General features: G+C 38.9%; 1 long non-coding RNA gene across 4 annotated transcripts in view; it reads left to right on the plus strand.

The window, feature by feature from the left end:
* Positions 1-17293, plus strand: part of LOC103879693 — a 388108-nt gene that overhangs the window by 343484 nt on the left and 27331 nt on the right. The window lies entirely within an intron of this gene.

Genomic DNA, 17293 nt, shown 5'->3' on the forward strand with positions numbered 1-17293 from the left:
GTATGTTCTGTAGGCCCTTTGACAAGCTCTCTGGGGAATTATAGTTGAGGCTCCGGTTTTGGAGCAAAGTCAAACCCTCTTCTGAAACAATTTTCCTTTAAGAAATAGTTGTGAGCTTGCTAATGAATCATAATGTAGAAGAAATCATAGGACATGTTTACATTTAACCTAAGTTGCTTATCTTTAACTGGGTGTAGTCTAATCTACTGTGTCATAAAGTCAGATGAAATCAAGAGCTTTTTATCAATAAATTTAACTATTAGTTAGAATATTATGCAAATTACATAGGATATTGCTGGCCCAAAGCCAGCTGCTAAAAGTGATGCCTCTCACCCCAATATGTCTGAGTGGTTGATGTGACTGGTACTCACTGGGATGGTTTCCTAAGACGTAGCTCTCTCTCTCCTTGGGCTTTGACTTCCATTCTCTGGAATGGGAAATACCGGATACTCAGTTTACCATAAGCCACATCCACGGGGGAAGGGTATGCCTAGATCTATTTGTTTTAGAGAATACGTTGTGATGTGTCTTTTTTTTTCTATTTATTTAGACACATGAGGAACTGAGAATAAGAAAGGTTAAATGAATTTCCCAAGGTGACAGTTTTAGGAAACAGTTCAGCTGATGCTAAAGTTCTCTCATTCTTTATCCAATGTGCTTTTCACTATAATTCTGTTTCACTTGGGCTTTAACTGTTATTACTTTAAGAACTCTCAGATGATGCCTTTACATAGTACTAAAAGATGTTACAAAAAATCCTTATTCTTTTCATTTCCCAGGGACTTCTCTTTTTTCCAATCCCAAAATTACCTTCCGCCCTCCATCCCAGTCTGTCACTGCTCCATCTTACTCTAAATGCATCAGTAGTTTGTTTTCTGATTAGGCTACTTTTATCTTTGGAATTTTGCAGTGTAATTTCATCATCATCATTCTTTGCCCTTGCTCTTGCCAACTTTAGGCGTACTGGTTTCTGTCCATTGTTTACTTTACATCATAAAAGTCCAGCAATTGGAAAGGAAGATTCAAAGAAAAATTAAGCAGACCAAACCTAAATGATTAGACTATAATCCTACAGAAAATAATGATCCTTATCCCAAGGCAATACTCTTTCAAATATGTGAAGACAATAGTTATTTTCCCCTTTGAGTCTTCTTTTCCCCAGGCCTTCCTGCCTTTGCAGGACTTACTGCCTTAGTCCTTCTAAAGCATTTTCATAAGCCCTAGTTTTGCTTTCTGTTTACTAATCTTGTGGATGTGCTCCCATTTTTTTTATATAGACAAGTTGACCAACTATGCCACTGCCAGTATGGAAGAAAAAGATGATATTTTCTCTTGCTCTGACCTCTATATTTCTATTAAGAATGTCCAGTTTTATTCTCACTTTTTTCCTCAGTAATGTCACACTTTGTATCTCTTTTGTTCAGCTGAAACTTTCAATGTATTTTTACCTTGTATCTTCCTTTAGCATTCTTGAGTTGTTTCACATTCCTGCTACATAACTAATATTATCACCACCCATTGTCTTGCTTTATCCTATGGGGATGTGCTCTTTATTACAACTACTGGTAAAATTTCCCTACTGTGACCTCTCTTCCAGTTCCAGAGTTATGTAAAGATACTTGCTTACAAGCCTGGATGTGGTCCAATCGGCTATCTACACTAATGTAATCCTGCTTCACATCAAAGGCACAATATCTGCAAATTTGCTTTACATCTATAGCTTGAAACTGACATATTCTTATTTTGGTTTTTTGGGAAGGCATTTAGTTCTTCTTGGTCCTGTCTGAACACTGTCAAAGAGAATTCCCTCCTTCCCCTACCCCATGACTTTCAGAAAGTTATTGTGACATTTAGACAGCTATAATGTTGATAGTATGTTTCCTTTATTTCCTCCTCTGACTTAGGTAGAACTCTACAGAGCATTGGAGACTCCTGAATCAATGGTGCAGATATTCATTTTTCACTAACTTTAACAACTGTCTTGTACGTTTCCCTTCCCCATTTGGCCCAGAGCTAACCTGTGCCTCTCTTGCTGGAATATGGGGACCTGGACGTTTCACAGGCTGACAGGGTGAGACAAAAGCAAATGCAGCTGACCTGATGGGGATGTTGTCAGATGTAGTCAACCCCACTGGAGGTATACTCACTCAGAGAGGCTGGTCCTGAGTGCTCCTCCCATCTGCCTCCCGGTCCCATGGTTGTGCCCTGGCTGCCCCAGGCTGACAGTGGGGCTAGCCAAGCATAGCTGTTGTGAATATCTCAAGACGATTCAGAGAAAAAGCCCAGACATCATTTTGCAGAGGATATTATACATACAGACTTGGAAGCAGTTTTAGGAAAGGTGGATAAGGTCCAAGGCAATTTTTTTTAGCTCTATTTGAGGGTGTAGGGGGGTGAGTGGGAGTGAGGGTGGGGTTGCAAGTCCAGGGAAAAGATACCTGACTTGACTGACCATCTTGAGTGCAAATTATTAACTATAAAAATCATGAGTGGTTGGCAGCTACTGTTTTTGTTTGTTTGTTTTTTGAGTCAGAGTCTTGCTCTTTTGCCCAGGTTGGAATGCAATGGTGTGATCATAGCTGGCATCAGCCTTAAAACTCTGACTAATTTATTTATTTATTTATTTTTAGAGATGAGATCTCACTATGTTGATCAGTCTGGTCTCAAACTCCTGGTTTCAAGCTATTCTCCCACCTCAGCTTCCCTAGTAAATGGGAGTATAGGCGCAAGCCACTCTGCCTGGGTCTTTTTTTTTTTTTCCAAGCCAAATTTTTCCCTCGGTAAAGAAGTTCCTCCCACTTTCCACCAAACCTGGACTTCGTGGTTGTCACTTTTATGCATTGTGGAAGGGACAAATGTGAAGGGAGTGAGTATATTTTCATATATTTAAGAGAGTGTCTATCTTTTATTGCATTATGAATATGGCATTTGGTCAGGGAAGCTGAGTCCCCTAGACAGTCAAAAAAAAATGACCTGTTGATACTGTTCCAGGTCCCAGGCCTTCTTCAGGCTGCCAAATATTAGCCTTCTTCAAGGCTTACTTCAAATTCCACCTTATTTTGGAAGCATCTGCCTATTAACTCACCCAGCAGAAATTATTCTCCCTCTGAGCTCGCCAGAGCATGCACATTGTCTGTGATGTCACTTACTTGGTAGATTTTGAAAGAGGCAACTTGTTTTGCTCCTGTGTGCTTCCAGTCTTGAAGCTTCCCTGGCTACCTGTGTGGCCTTGGGGAAGTTAGTTAGCCTGCCTGAATCCATATGCTCTCATCTCTCCCAGAAAGATGATAACATGGCCCCACTGTTCTAATCCTTGGGTATTGTCATGATTCACTGTTACTATGTTAGTGCCATTGCTTCATAAGCTGTGAGGAATTCCAGGAAAGCCAGTAATGATTATTATGACATCATATAATTTCTAAAGTGGAGGAATCTTTATTTTTCCCAACCATACTGACAACTACTTGAGATCAAGGATTAAACATTATGAATCTCTGCTTTCCTAACAGTGTAATGCTATGAACATAGTAGAAAGTTAATAAATATTTATTGGGGGCCAGACGGGAGTCATGATTCCTTTGAAAAATTACAAACTGTTGACATATCATCACCAACTTCTTTCCAGAAAAAGAGTAAGCAGATTAAATGATGATTTATTTTGCAACATTGTAACTTTAAAGTCGTTGTACTGTGGAATTTGTGAGTCACAGCTTCTTGTCTACAGTATCAACTCTAAGAAGAGACTATAAAATAATGACACCAGTTAGACAAACTTGCCAGAACTTTCCATATCTAAATGCTTCAAAATATTTACTTTAGGAGGTTTCTCAGTTATTTCAGAAGCCATTGCTCACCATAACCAAATCCTAGTACAATTCAAAATAAAAACAGACAAACAAAAAGCAATCATTGCTCTGCCCAGAACAATGTCTACCCATCCAAATTCTTCAGTCTTCCAATCAAGGCCCATCTCAAGCTGGCTTCAGCCCGCTTTTCCTCTCTTACCATTCACTAAGCAGATTTAGCATGGTGAAGGTAATGTTAGATTTGTAAGAAATGTAGGAGCAAAATCTAGCTCTGTCTCTTATTTTTCTATGACCTTGGAAGAAGTGTCTCATCTATCCTGAGTCTTAATTCTTATATCTGTGAATGAAGATACTGATGTTTTTCTGTCTCAGCATAAGGATTAAATAAGATGAAACACAATGCATGTAAAAGTGTCAGTTTGGGAAATATAGTAGGCTCCTTACAGGTCCTAGTTCCCTTTTTTGGCATTCTTTAGACAAATTCCTGATTTTCTCCATACTCACTGATCTCAACATTGGGAGTGTCCACCCAATGTCTCTCTTCCTACTTAACTTTTACAGACTAATTCAAGTTAGTTTTACTGGGCAAAACCTCTACTGTCCCCTCTGACCAGAAAGGTCTCTTTTTCTCTCAACTTCTTTAGTACTTGTAAAACTAATCATGTATTTGCCCTTTGCTGATCCATATTATTAAGTAAAAAAAAATTCTTTTCCTCCACAAGATTGTAAGTTACCTAGAAGACATGGATTTCTCATATATATTTATATTTCCTCTATTCTGTAGGAAGGTATCATGCCTATAGGGAGGCAGCTCATTGTAGGGGAAAGAACCAACGCTTTCACATGAGGCAGACCAATTTCCAACTACAAAGTGGACAAAGTACTTGAAAGATGTTATATTCATATACACAGTCAGGTAGATGAATGTTTGATTTCTCCTGTTAAGCACATATGTGTCCATTAAGTATAGCTATACATTTTTCTTTACAAGTATAGATAAGATTGGGTATAGAAAGTTATGAGTAAATAAAAAAGTTCTGGTAAAAGTCAAAACTGAGCCAAGAACAGGAATTGCCAGGCAGCACCAGCAGCCCTTAAGAATAAGCAGGATGCTGTGTAAGATGATGGATCAGACAAAAATGCCAATAAAAGAATTGACTGAAAAATTATCTTTTGCATCTCTTGAGTAAATGTCATCCTTGGCTCCCTCCTGCTTCCACTCCTCATATTTAAATCCATTCTCAAAATATGTTCCCAATCTGTCTACTTTTCTCTGTTTCCACAGCTGCTACTCCACATGAAGCTACCACTCTCTATCATCAGGATATTTTACAGTCTCTTACCTGTTCTCCCATTTCTGTCCATTTTTCCTTTCTTTACAGAAGAACCAGATGACTCTTTAAAAACATAAATCAAATCATGTCATTACCTGCAAAAATACCTAATGGCTTCCCTTTGAAATAGAATATTTTAATCCTGGCTTACATGTTTTTTAAAGCCAAACAGCTTTTTTACCAGAAGATGGTATTACACATGGATGACTGGCAGATATTTCTCTGGTAGAATAAGATTTGATGCTGGTGATTTGATATATGGCCAGGGGTCAGAGTTCAGTCAATACTGCAATTTGTATTTAGAAAGAAATGATATTCTAGGCATTCAATATGGAGGACATTTTTGTTTCAACATGGGCCATACCATACATATACTTTGTATTGATGCAGGAGTTTTTCTTGACATCTTCATCAGCTTGCAATGGGAGTGCCCTGCTTACTTGGGCTGCTGTGCTGCACCTCTTGCAGGAGGGAATGCATGAGCTAGTGAGTGTGGAATCTAGCTGGCCATTTTGGGCACTGGCAGGAACAGGCTCCATGGGCGGCCCCACGGTAGTGCCCAGCTGGGTGTGCCTGCCACCCCTGAAGCCCCAGAGGGTGTGTTACAGTGGTATCTTAGCTCCACCATCCATGGACGGCCGTGTGTTATCAGCTCAGTGGGTCCCTTACCTCATCGTGTAGGGCAGCTGCCCTTTGCCAGTGAGGGCAAAGGGCCAATGTGACAGACATTTTTCAGTACCTGGCTAGGTGGGTCCTGAGCTTTTGTCTGGTGTCTAAGAAGAATGAGGTCGAATGGATACTTGAAGGATGGTGGAGATGGAGAATTTTATTTAGTCATGCTTAGGGCTGTCAGTGGAGAGGGGAGCTGGAGAGGGGACAGGTCAGGCAGATAATCTTCCCTGAAGTCTGGCCATCTCCAGCCAGCCCTTCTCTGAAGTCCAGTCATCTGGACTTCATCTGAAGCCATCTCTTCTCTGGAGTCCAGTCATCCCTCTGAAGTCAAGTTGCCTCTCTGCAGTCAAGCAGCTTCTCTCCCTCTACCAGCTGAGTCTGGGGTCTTTATAGGCACAGGATAGGGAGCGGGACAGGCCATAGGCAATTTTGGAAAAGCCAACACTCAATTGGAAAAAATCCATTATTCAGAAAGAACCAATGGGAAGAGAGCAGGCAAACAGGGATATAAGTTTTTACACAGGGCTGTGGGTTTCAGGCTTTTCAGCTCGGAGGTGGGGTTTTGCCAGGGACCTGCCCATATCTGCCTAGCATTTCTCTGCCTCCTGCCTCTGTCAGTATGGAGACAGTGAACAAACCAGAATGATAAGTAGCCCTTGAACCTGGCTTTCCTCTCTCAAGTCCTTCCTACTCTGTTCCAATGAAATCCTCCATTGTGTCTATAAAAAGCAGCTGAGTTTTTGTTTACATGTCTAAAAGCCAAGAATGAATAAATACTGCAGTGTGGTGAAAACTGCAGGTCACTTTGTGGTATTTGTTTTATCTGAGTTTTACAAAGCTTCCTGATAATTTCACAGAAGACAAAAAATCCTGTGAAAGCTGAGACCTTTACATTTTCTGAACTTATAAAATGTCTTTATTTGGTTCTAATTGACCTCTAATAACATGCTCATGGCAGGAGTTAAGATTCTATGTACACTCTACCCACCCCCTTCCCAAATGCACTAAAAGTTCTTCTTTGATAAAAATTTATAGTTCTTGGAATTTCAGCGACCTACCGTCCTACCAGATCACTTTCTTGGCTTTACTGTCATCTATATTTAAAAGCGGTTCCTCTTGTAGCCACAAACTGCAACTTGAAATGTCAACATAATATTTTATGAATGTTTATTATAATAAACAATGAAAGAAAAAATACAAGCACAGGGTTATACTCTAAGGATCACAGGATATAAATAAGCATCGTGGCTTACAGAAGGAGAGAAAAACGGAAGTGCCATGTTTGGATATAGAAAGAGAAGATTTCTTAATAAAAAGTGATTATAAGACAGAATCACCAACTATGTATTATTGAATGAATCCAACATACCCTAACTAACTGTGTATATCTTTTAAAGCAGTATAATTAACAAGTTAAGTTTTAAAATAATGTAGACCTGTCACTGTCACTGTTGGAAATAGTCAAATAATCTTTTTTTTTTCTTTTACAAAATACTTTTGCATAATTTGTTCTGTAAAGTAGACTAAATCATGTTAAAGAAAGTCATATCAATAAATATTTTGAGCTCCTACCATGTTTTCTGTTCTTGAATAGGTAGTAAATAACAAAGGACTGAAAATATTTTCTTTGCTTTTCAGGAGCTTGCTACCTTCTAGAAGAGATAAGTCTGTAAACAAGGCAGGAAAGCATCAAATGCTAGAATTCTCGGAATAGATTTCAAATGCTCTAGCATTTTCCATTTGTAGGGAGTCATATTTCAATAAAGCAGATGAAGGCCATTCAAGGTTTGGGCAAAATAATTAATGTAGAAAAGATGTTGTCTGTGGGGTGTATCACGATGTCCACCTCTCTTTTCAAGGAATGATATTATATGACCTATATGGCTGTGAGCTCAAGCTCCACAAATGATCTCACAAATCTTTTCCAATATTCTATCTGAAAGTATTCTTCCTACAATATACTGTATGGAAGATGCATGTAATGATTTGATAAATACAATTACAGATGATTTTTATTCTCAGTGGCTTTTTAAAGCAAGTCAAACGAAAATTATTTTCAGTCTAACTGCAGCAATTTTACTTACTGTAACTAAATCTGATGGTAACCTGACATACAATGTGAAGGAAAACTTGAAATCGTTATATTATCTTTCTTTTATTTGTGTCTCTCATTCAAAAAAAGAAGGGATTTGTACTAGATTATATCAAAAGTCCTTCCCTAATTGAAATGTCTCTTTTAAAATCTTGTATGTTTGAGATATTCTCTAAATGTCTTAATGTTTTATCATTTAAAAAAAATCTACTGATTATATATATGCATATATATGTACAGATGCATATATATGTGTATATATATGTGTGTGTATGTGTGTGTGTGTGTGTATATATATATGGTAAATGGGGTACCCATCGCCACAAGCAATTATGCTTTGTGTTACCAACAAACAATTATACTCTTTTAGTTATTTTAAGATGTACAATTAAATTGTTATTGACTATAGTCACCCTGTTGTGCTATCAAATACTGTCTTGTTCATTCTTTCTAATTATTTTTTTTTGTGTGTGTGTATATATATATATTTGAGACAGAGTCTTGCTCTGTTGCCCAGGCTGGAGTGCAGTGGCGCGATCTCGGCTCACTGCAACCTCTGTCTCCCAGATTCAAGCTCTTCTCCTGCCTCAGTCTTTCAAGTAACTGGGACTACAGGCCTGTGCCACCATGCCTGGCTAAGTTTTTGTATTTTTAAGTAGAGAGGGGATTTCACCATGTTAGCCAGGATGGTCTCGATCTCCTGACCTCATGATCCACCTGCCTCAACCTCCCAAAGCGTTGGGATTACAGGCGTGAGCCATGGCACCTGGCCGATATATTTTACAGTTATATATATTCTCATACTTCTGGGTGTCTTTTAGGTATTAAATTTTGAAAGATTCAGAAGACACCAAGTCTAGTAATAAACTAACCATCTAACTTTTGACATAATGCTAGGACATATGTCCAAATTCAAAACTCAAAAAGACTTTGTGGTTTATTTTAAAATAGAGTCTATGAATAAGGTAGTATCTATCTATCTATCTATCTATCTATCTATCTATCTATCTATCTATTATCTAACATCTATATGTCTACATATATCTTATTACTCTTAATTGCCTATATAGGAAAATTGACATTATAAAAACCTGAAGAAGTTTTTTTTTTTTAATTTTAACGTTTGTGGGTACATAGTACATGTATACATTTATGGGGTACATGAGATATTTTGATACAGGCATGCCATGCATAATCACGTTAGGGTAAATGGGGTACCCATCACCACAAGCAATTATGCTTTGTGTACAAACAACTCAATTACATTCTTTTAGTTATTTTAAGATGTACAATTAAATTGTTATTGACTATAGTCACCCTGTTGTGCTATCAAATACTAAGTCTTGTTCATTCTTTCCAATTTTTTTTTTGTACCCATTAATCATCCCCACTTCCCCCAGCCGCCATGCCCCCACTACCCTTCCCAGCTTCTAGTAAACATCCTTCTACTCTCTATCTGCATAAGTTCAATTATTTTAAATTTTAGCTCCCACAAAGAAGTAAGAACATGAGAAGTTTGTCTTTTTTGTGCCTGGCTTGTTTGACTTAAAATAATGATCTCCAGCTCCATCCATGTTGTTGCAAATGGCAGGATCTCATTCATTTTTATGAGTAAATAGTACTCCATTGTGTATATGGCCCATATTTTGTTTATCCATGTATCTGTTAATGGACGGTTAGGTTGCTTCCAAATCTTGGCTCTTGTGAATAGTGTTGCAATAAACATGAGAGTGCAGATATTGCTTTGATATACTGATTTTTTTTTTTTTTTTCTTTTGGGTAGATCTAGCAGCAGGATTGCTAGATCATATGGTCTCTATTTTTACTTTTCTGAGGAGCTTCCAAACCATTCTCCACAGTGGATATACTAATTTACATTCTTACCAACAGTGTACAAGGGTTCCCTTTTCTCCATATCCTCACCAGCATTTGTTATTGCATGACTGTTGGATAAAAGCCATTTTAACTGGAGTGAGATAATATTTCATTGTAGTTTTGATTTACATTTATCTGATGATCAATGATGTTGAGCACATTTTCATATACCTGTTTGGCATTTGTATGTCTTCATTTGAGAAATGTCTGTTCAGATCTTTTGCCCATTTAAAAATCAGATTATTAGAGTTTTTCTTATACAGTTTTTGTTAGTTCCTTACCTATTCTAGTTATTAATCCTTTGTCAGATGGGTAGTTTGCAAATATTTTCTCTTAATTCTGTGGGTTGTCTCTTCACTTTGTTGATTGTTTCCTTTTCTGTGCAGAAGCTTTATAACTTTGTGTGATCTCATTTGTCTATTTTTGCTTTGGTTGTCTGTGCTTGTGGTGTATTACTCAAGAAATATTTGCCCAGTCCAATATCCTGGAGAGTTTCCTCAATGTTTTCTTTTAAGAGTTCCATAGTTTGAAATCTTAGATTTAAGTTTTTATTCCATTTTGATTTGATTTTTGTATATGGAGAAAACTAAGTGTCTAGTTTCATTCTTCTGCATGTGGAAACCCAGTTTTCCAGCATCGTTTACCAAAGAGACTGTCTTTTTCCCAGTGTATATTCTTGGCACCTTTGTTGAAAATTAGTTCACTGCAGGTGTATAGATTTGTTTTTGGGTTCTCTATTCTGTCCCATTGGTCTATGTGTCTAATTTTATGCCAGTACCAAGTTGTCTTTGTTGCTATAGCTCTGTAGCATAATTTGAAATTAGGTAATGTGATTCTTTCAGTTTTGTTCTTTTTGCCCAGGATAGCTTTGGCTATTCTGGGTCTTTTGTGGTTTTGGAAGAATTTTAGGATATAAAAAATTTTGTGAAGAATGTCATTGGTATTTTTATAGGGATTGCATCAAGTCTGTAGATTGCTTTGAGTTGTATGACTTTTAACAATATTTATTCTCCCATTCCATGAACATGGAATATTTTTTCTTTTTTTGTGTGTTTCTTTCATTAGCATTTTACAGTTTTTATTGTAGAGATCTTTCACTTCTTTGGCTAAGTTAATTTCTAGGTATTTTATTTTAGTTGTAGCTATTGTAAGTGAGATTACTTCCATGATATTTATTTATTTATTTATTTATTTATTTATTATACTTTAAGTTCTAGGGTACATGTGCACAACGTGCAGGTTTGTTACATATGTATACATGTGCCATATTGGTGTGCTGTATCCGTTAATTCATCATTTACATTAGGTATATTTCCTAATGCTATCCCTCCCCCATCCCCACAATATGCCCCGGTGTGTGATGTTCCCCTTCCTGTGTCCAAGTGTGTCCAAGTGATCTCATTGTTCAATTCCCACCTATGAGTGAGAACATGTGGTGTTTGGTTTTCTGTTCTTGTGATAGTTTGCTGAGAATGATGGTTTCCAGTTGCATCCATGTCCCTGCAAAGAACATGAATGCATCTTTTTTTGTGGCTGTATAGTATTCCGTGGTGTATATGTGCCACATTTTCTTAATCCAGGCTGTCACTGATGGACATTTGGGTTGATTCCAAGTCTTTGCTATTGTGAATAGTGCTACAATAAACATATGTGTGCATGTGTCTTAAGAGCAGCATGATTTATAATCCTTTGGGTATATCCCCAGTAATGGGATGGCTGGGTCAAATGGTATTTCTAGTTCTGGATCCTTGAGGAATTGCCACACAGTTTTCCACAATGGTTGAACTAGTTTACAGTCCCACCAACAGTGTAAAAGTGTTCCTATTTCTCCACAACCTCTCCAGCACCTGTTGTTTCCTGATTTTTTAATGATTGCCATTCTAACTGGTGTGAGATGGTATCTCATTGTGGTTTTGATTTGCATTTCTCTGATGGCAAGTGATGATGAGCATTTTTTCATGTGTCTGTTGGTTGTATGAATGTCTTCTTTTGAGAAGTGTCTGTTCATATCCTTTGCCCACTTTTTGATGGGGTTGTTTCTTTTTTTTTTTCCTTGTAAATTTGATTGAGTTTTTTGTAGTTTCTGGATATTAGCCCTTTGTTAGATAAGTAGATTGCAAAAATTTTCTCCCATTCTGTAGGTTGCTTGTTCACTCTGATGGTAGTTTCTTTTGCTGTGCAGAAACTCTTTAGTTTAATTAGATCCTATTTGTCAATTTTGGCTTCTGTTGGCATTGCTTTTTGTGTTTTAGACATGAAGTCCTTGCCCACACCTATGTCTTGAATGGTATTACCTAGGTTTTCTTCTAGGGTTTTTATGGTTTTAGGTCTCACGTTTAAGTCTCTAATCCATCTTGAATTAATTTTAGTATAGGAGTAAAGAAAGGATCCAGTTTCAGCTTTCTACTTATGGCTAGCCAATTTTCCCAGAACCATTTATTGAATAGGGAATCCTTTCCCCATTTCTTGTTTTTGTCAGGTTTGTCAAAGATCAGATGACTGTAGATGTGTGGTATTATTTCTGAGGGCTCTGTTTTGTTCCATTGGTCTATATCTCTGTTTTGGTACCAGTACCATGCTGTTTTGGTTACTGTAGCCTTGTAGTATAGTTTGAAGTCAGGTAGTGTGATGCCTCCAGCTTTGTTTTCTTGGACTTCCTCTTTTCCTAATTGAATAACCTTTATTTCTTTCTCTTGCCTGATTGCCCTAGCCAGAATTTCCAACACTATGTTGAATAGGAGTGGTGAGAGAGGGCATCCCTGTCTTGTGCCAGTTTTTAAAGGGAATATTTCCAGTTTTTGCCCTTTCAGTATGATATTGGCTGTGGGTTTGCTACTTCCGTGATTTCTGTTTAAGATTCTTCACTGTTGGCGTGTAGAAATGCTATTGATCTTTGTATGCTGATTTCGTATCCTGCAACTTTACTGAGTTTATTAGTTCCAATTGTTTCATGGTGGAGTCTTGAGGTTTTTCACAATGTAAGATTATATCTTCTGACTTTGGGAGGCTGAGATGGGCAAATTGCTTGAGCCCAGGAGTTTGAGACCAGTCTGGGCAACACAGTGAAACCCCATTTCTACAAAAAAATACAAAAAATTAGTCAGATGTGGTGGCATGTACTTGTATTCCTCACTACTAAGGAGACTGAGGCAAAGGAATAGCTTGAGCCTGGGGGGCAGAGGTTGCAGTGAGTTGAGATTGTGCCCCTGCACTCCAGTCTGGGCAACAGAGCAAGACCCTGTCTCAAAAAAAAAAAAAAAATTGAACAACAAGAAAAAAGATTACATCATCTCCAAACAAGGATAATTTGATTTCTTCCTATCCAATTTGGATGCCTTTTATTTATTATCTTGTCTGACTGCTCTAGCTAGGACATCCAATACTATGATGAATAGCAGTGGTGACACTGGGCATCCTTGTCTTGTTCCAGATCTTTGAGAAAAGGTTTTCAGTTTTACCTCATTCAGTATGATACTAGTTGTGGGTCTGTTGGATATGATTTTTATTATGTTGAAGTGTGTTTCTTCTATACCCAGTTTTTTTTAGGGTTTTTATTATAAAAGGATATTAAATTTTATCAAATACTTTTTCACCATCAGTTGAAATGATTATGTGGTTTTTGTCCTTCATTCTGTTGATATGATGTGTCACATTGATTTACCTGGGTATGCTGAACCATCCTTGCATCCCTGGGATAAATCCCACTTGGTCATGATGAATGATCTTTTTAATGTGTTGTTGAATTCAGCTTGCTCGTATTTTGTTGAGGATTTTTGCATTAATATTCTTCAGAGATAAAAGCTGGTAGGGTTTTTTTTAATGTGTCTTTTTCTGGTTTTGGTGTAAAGGTAATACTGGCCTTGTAGAATAAGTTTGGAAATATTCCCCACTTCTTGTTTTTCAGGGTAGTTCAAGTAGAAATAATATTAGGTCTTCTTCTTCCTCCTCCTCCTCCTTCTTTTCTCCTCCTCCTCCTCCTCCTCCTCCTCCTTCTTCTTCTCCTCCTCCTCCTCCTTCTTCTTCTCCTCCTTCTCCTTCTCCTCCTTCTCCTTCTCCTCCTTCTCCTTCTCCTCCTTCTCCTTCTCCTCCTTCTCCTTCTCCTCCTTCTCCTTCTCCTCCTTCTCCTCCTCCTCCTCCTCCTCCTCCTCCTCCTTCTCCTTCTCCTCCTTCTTCTTCTACTCCTTCTCCTCCTTCTCCTTCTCCTGCTTCTTTCTTCTTTCTTCTTTTTTGAGATGGAGTCTCGCTCTGTCACCCAGGCTACAGTGCAGTGGCATAACCTCAGCTCACTGCAACCTCCACCTTCCAGGTTCAAGTGATTCTCCTCCCTCAGCCTCCTTAGCAGCTGGGATTACAGGCACATGCCATCAAGCCCAGCTAATTTTTTTATTTTTAGTAGAGATGGGGTTTCACCATGTTGGTCAGGCTGGTCTCAAACTCCTGACTTCATGATCTGCCTGCCTTGGCCTCCCAAAGTGCTGGGATTACAGACATAAGCCACTGTGCCCGGCCATATTAGTCCTTTCAGTGTTTGGTAGAAGTCAGTCAGTGAAGCCATTAGGTCCCAGGCTTTTATTTCCTGGGAAACTTCTTATCGTAGCTTCAATCTCATTATTGTCATTGGTCTGTTCAGGTTTTGGATTTTTTTTTTCAGGGCGAAATCTTTGTAGGTTGGATGTGTCTAGGAACTTATCAGTTTCTTCTAGATATACCAACTTATTGGCATGTGGTGGCTCATAATAGCCACTAATGATCATTTGAATTTCTGCGGTATTGATTGCAATGTTTCCTTTTTAATCTCTGATTTTATTTGGGTCTTCTCTCTTTTTTTTCTTAGTGTGGCTAAAGGTTTGTCAATTTTTCTTATCTTTTCAAAAAACCAACTTAATGTTACCTTCGTCTTTTGTATTTTTTTTTCCATTTCCATTTCATTTATTTCTGCTCTGATCTTTATTATTTTTATTCTTCTACCAATTTTGTGTTTGAGTTGCTCTTGCTTTTCTAGCTCTTTAAGATATATTGTCAGCTTAATTATTTGAAGTTTTTCTTCTTTTTTGACAAAGGCTCTTATTGTTATAAACTTCCCTCTCAGTACAGCTTTCACTGTATCCAATAGGTTTGGGTATGTTGTGTTCCCATTATCATTTGTTTCAAGAAACTTTTAAATTTTCTTCTTGTTGTCTTCAGTGACCCACTGGACATTTAGGAGCATATTGTTAAATTTGCATATGTTTGTATAGTTTGCAAAATTCCTCTTGTTCTTGATTTCTACTTTTTCTATTTTGAATTTTTTGTTTGAAAGGTCACACATCTGTCCCGTCTTGGTCCCTTGTGCCTTGTGTAGTTCATTTTGTGAGGTCATGTTTTTCTGGATGATCTTGATGCTTGTGGATATTCTTTAGTGTTTGGGCATTGAAGAGTTGGATATTTATTATAGTCTTCACAGTCTGGGCTTGTTTATACCTGTCCTTATTGGGATGCTCTCCCAATATTCAGTGGGACTTGGGTGTTGTTATCTAAACTGTATCTGCATTAGGGGGCACTCCAAGCCATGTAACACTGTGATTCCTGTAGACTTATAGAGGTACCATCTTAGTGATTTTAGATAAGAACCAGAAGAATTATCTGAATTGTGAGGCAGAGACTCTTTTTATCTTCCCCTACTTTCTTCCAAACAGTCTCTCTCTTTGTGCTGAGATGCCTGGAGCTGGGTGTAGGATGGCACAAACAACCTTGTGGCCACCACCACTGGGAATGCACTAGGTCACAGCTGAAGCCAGCAGAGCACTAGCTCTCATCCAAGGCAAGCTGTATTCACTACATGGCTACCATCTTTGTTTGATCAAGGCCCTAAGGCTATACAGTCAGCAGGTGGCAAAGGCAGGCCTGTTTGCTTACTTTTAGGATGGTGAGCTCCAGGCAGCTTCAGGTGGGTTCAAAGATAACATCCAAGAGCGAGGGATTGGAGTCAAAAACCTAGAAATCTATCTGGTGCTCTATTCTACTGTTACTAAGCTGGTGCTCAAACCACAAGACAAAGTCCTTCCCATTCTTCCCTCCTCTTTCCACAGTGAGAGGGCCTCTTCCTATGGCTACCACCATCACAAACCCATGGGGAACACTGCCAGCCTATTGCTGATGTTTACTACAGGCCCACGGGCTCTCCAGTCAGTTTGTGGTTAATGCTTCTAAACCTGGAACTCACCTTTCAGGGCAGTAGGCTCCCCTCTCATCCACACCAGGTCAAGAAATGCTGCTCAAGAGCCTAGGCCTGGAACTGGGGACCCCAAAAGTCTATTTGGTATTCCACTAATCTGTGGTCAAGCCGGCACCTAAGGTGAAAGAGAAAGTCCCCTTTACTTTTCCTGCATTTTTCAAGCAGAAGTAGTATCTCATCATAACTACAACAACTGGGAATGTGCTGGGTCTCACATGAAGCCAGCATGTCTCTGAGTCTCACCCAAGGCCCATGGTGTATTGCTACTGGTTCTTCAGGGGCCAGAAGTTCTTAAGTTAGCAGGTGATAAATCCTGCCAGGACTGAGGCCTTCTCTTCAAGGAAGTGGGTTCTCTTCTGGCCACCATGTATCTATATGTGTTTTCCAGGGGCTGGGGCCTGAAATGGAAGCCTCAGAACTCTACCCAGTTCCCTATTCTACTGTGACTGAGCTTGTATCCAGGATGTAAGACACATTTCCCTTTATTCTCTGTCTCCTCTTTTTAAGCAGAAAGAAAGAGTCACTTTCATTGCTGCAAACTGCACTGCCAAGGGTTGGGGCAGGGGTAGTACAAGCACTCAGCCTTCCAGCCGATGTCTCAGTAGGATGTGTGCCCCCACATCCACTGATTCTGTGTCCAACACAGCACTCAGACTTGCCTGGGAATTCTGGTCCTTGTGGCCTAAACTGCCTTTCAAGTTTTATTTAGAACCCCAGAGCACTTTAGCCTGCAGTTGTAAGTCTGGCCAAAACTCAAGTTCTGACAACTGGCATGGGCAATGGGCAATTCCCTTTGGCTAAGGCTGGTCTAAATGCTCCCTCTGTGGACGAGCAGCAGCTGAGTTTAGCCTGGTTTTACTTTCCACTGTGACAGGGCAGCACTGACTTCAATACAGGACCCAACAATTGCTGCACTCTTCTTCCCCTAAGTGAACAGATTCTCTGCATCATGTGGCGGCGGCTGCTGCTAGGTGGGAGGGCTGGTGTTAGCTATTCAAGGCTATCTTTCCTATCCTCTTCAGTTTCTATTTCTGCAATATGAAGTAAAAACAAGGTACTGTGATTGCTCACCTGATTTTTCGTTCCTATGAAGGTGGCTTTTTTGGTGTAGTGATTAAATTTGGTGTTCCCGCAGGGAAAATCATCAGTGAATGCTTCTATTCAGCCATCCTGCTCTGCCCACCTCTGAAGGAATTTTTGATTCAGTTATTGGCTTTCCACACCCAATCCTGGCCATTTGTCTGCAGTTTCTCAGTACATATATTCATCCTCCTAAACTGTTCCTTCTACTTAACGGTGT

Source organism: Papio anubis, chromosome 19 (assembly GCF_008728515.1).
Source record: "Papio anubis isolate 15944 chromosome 19, Panubis1.0, whole genome shotgun sequence".
NCBI lineage: Eukaryota > Metazoa > Chordata > Mammalia > Primates > Cercopithecidae > Papio > Papio anubis.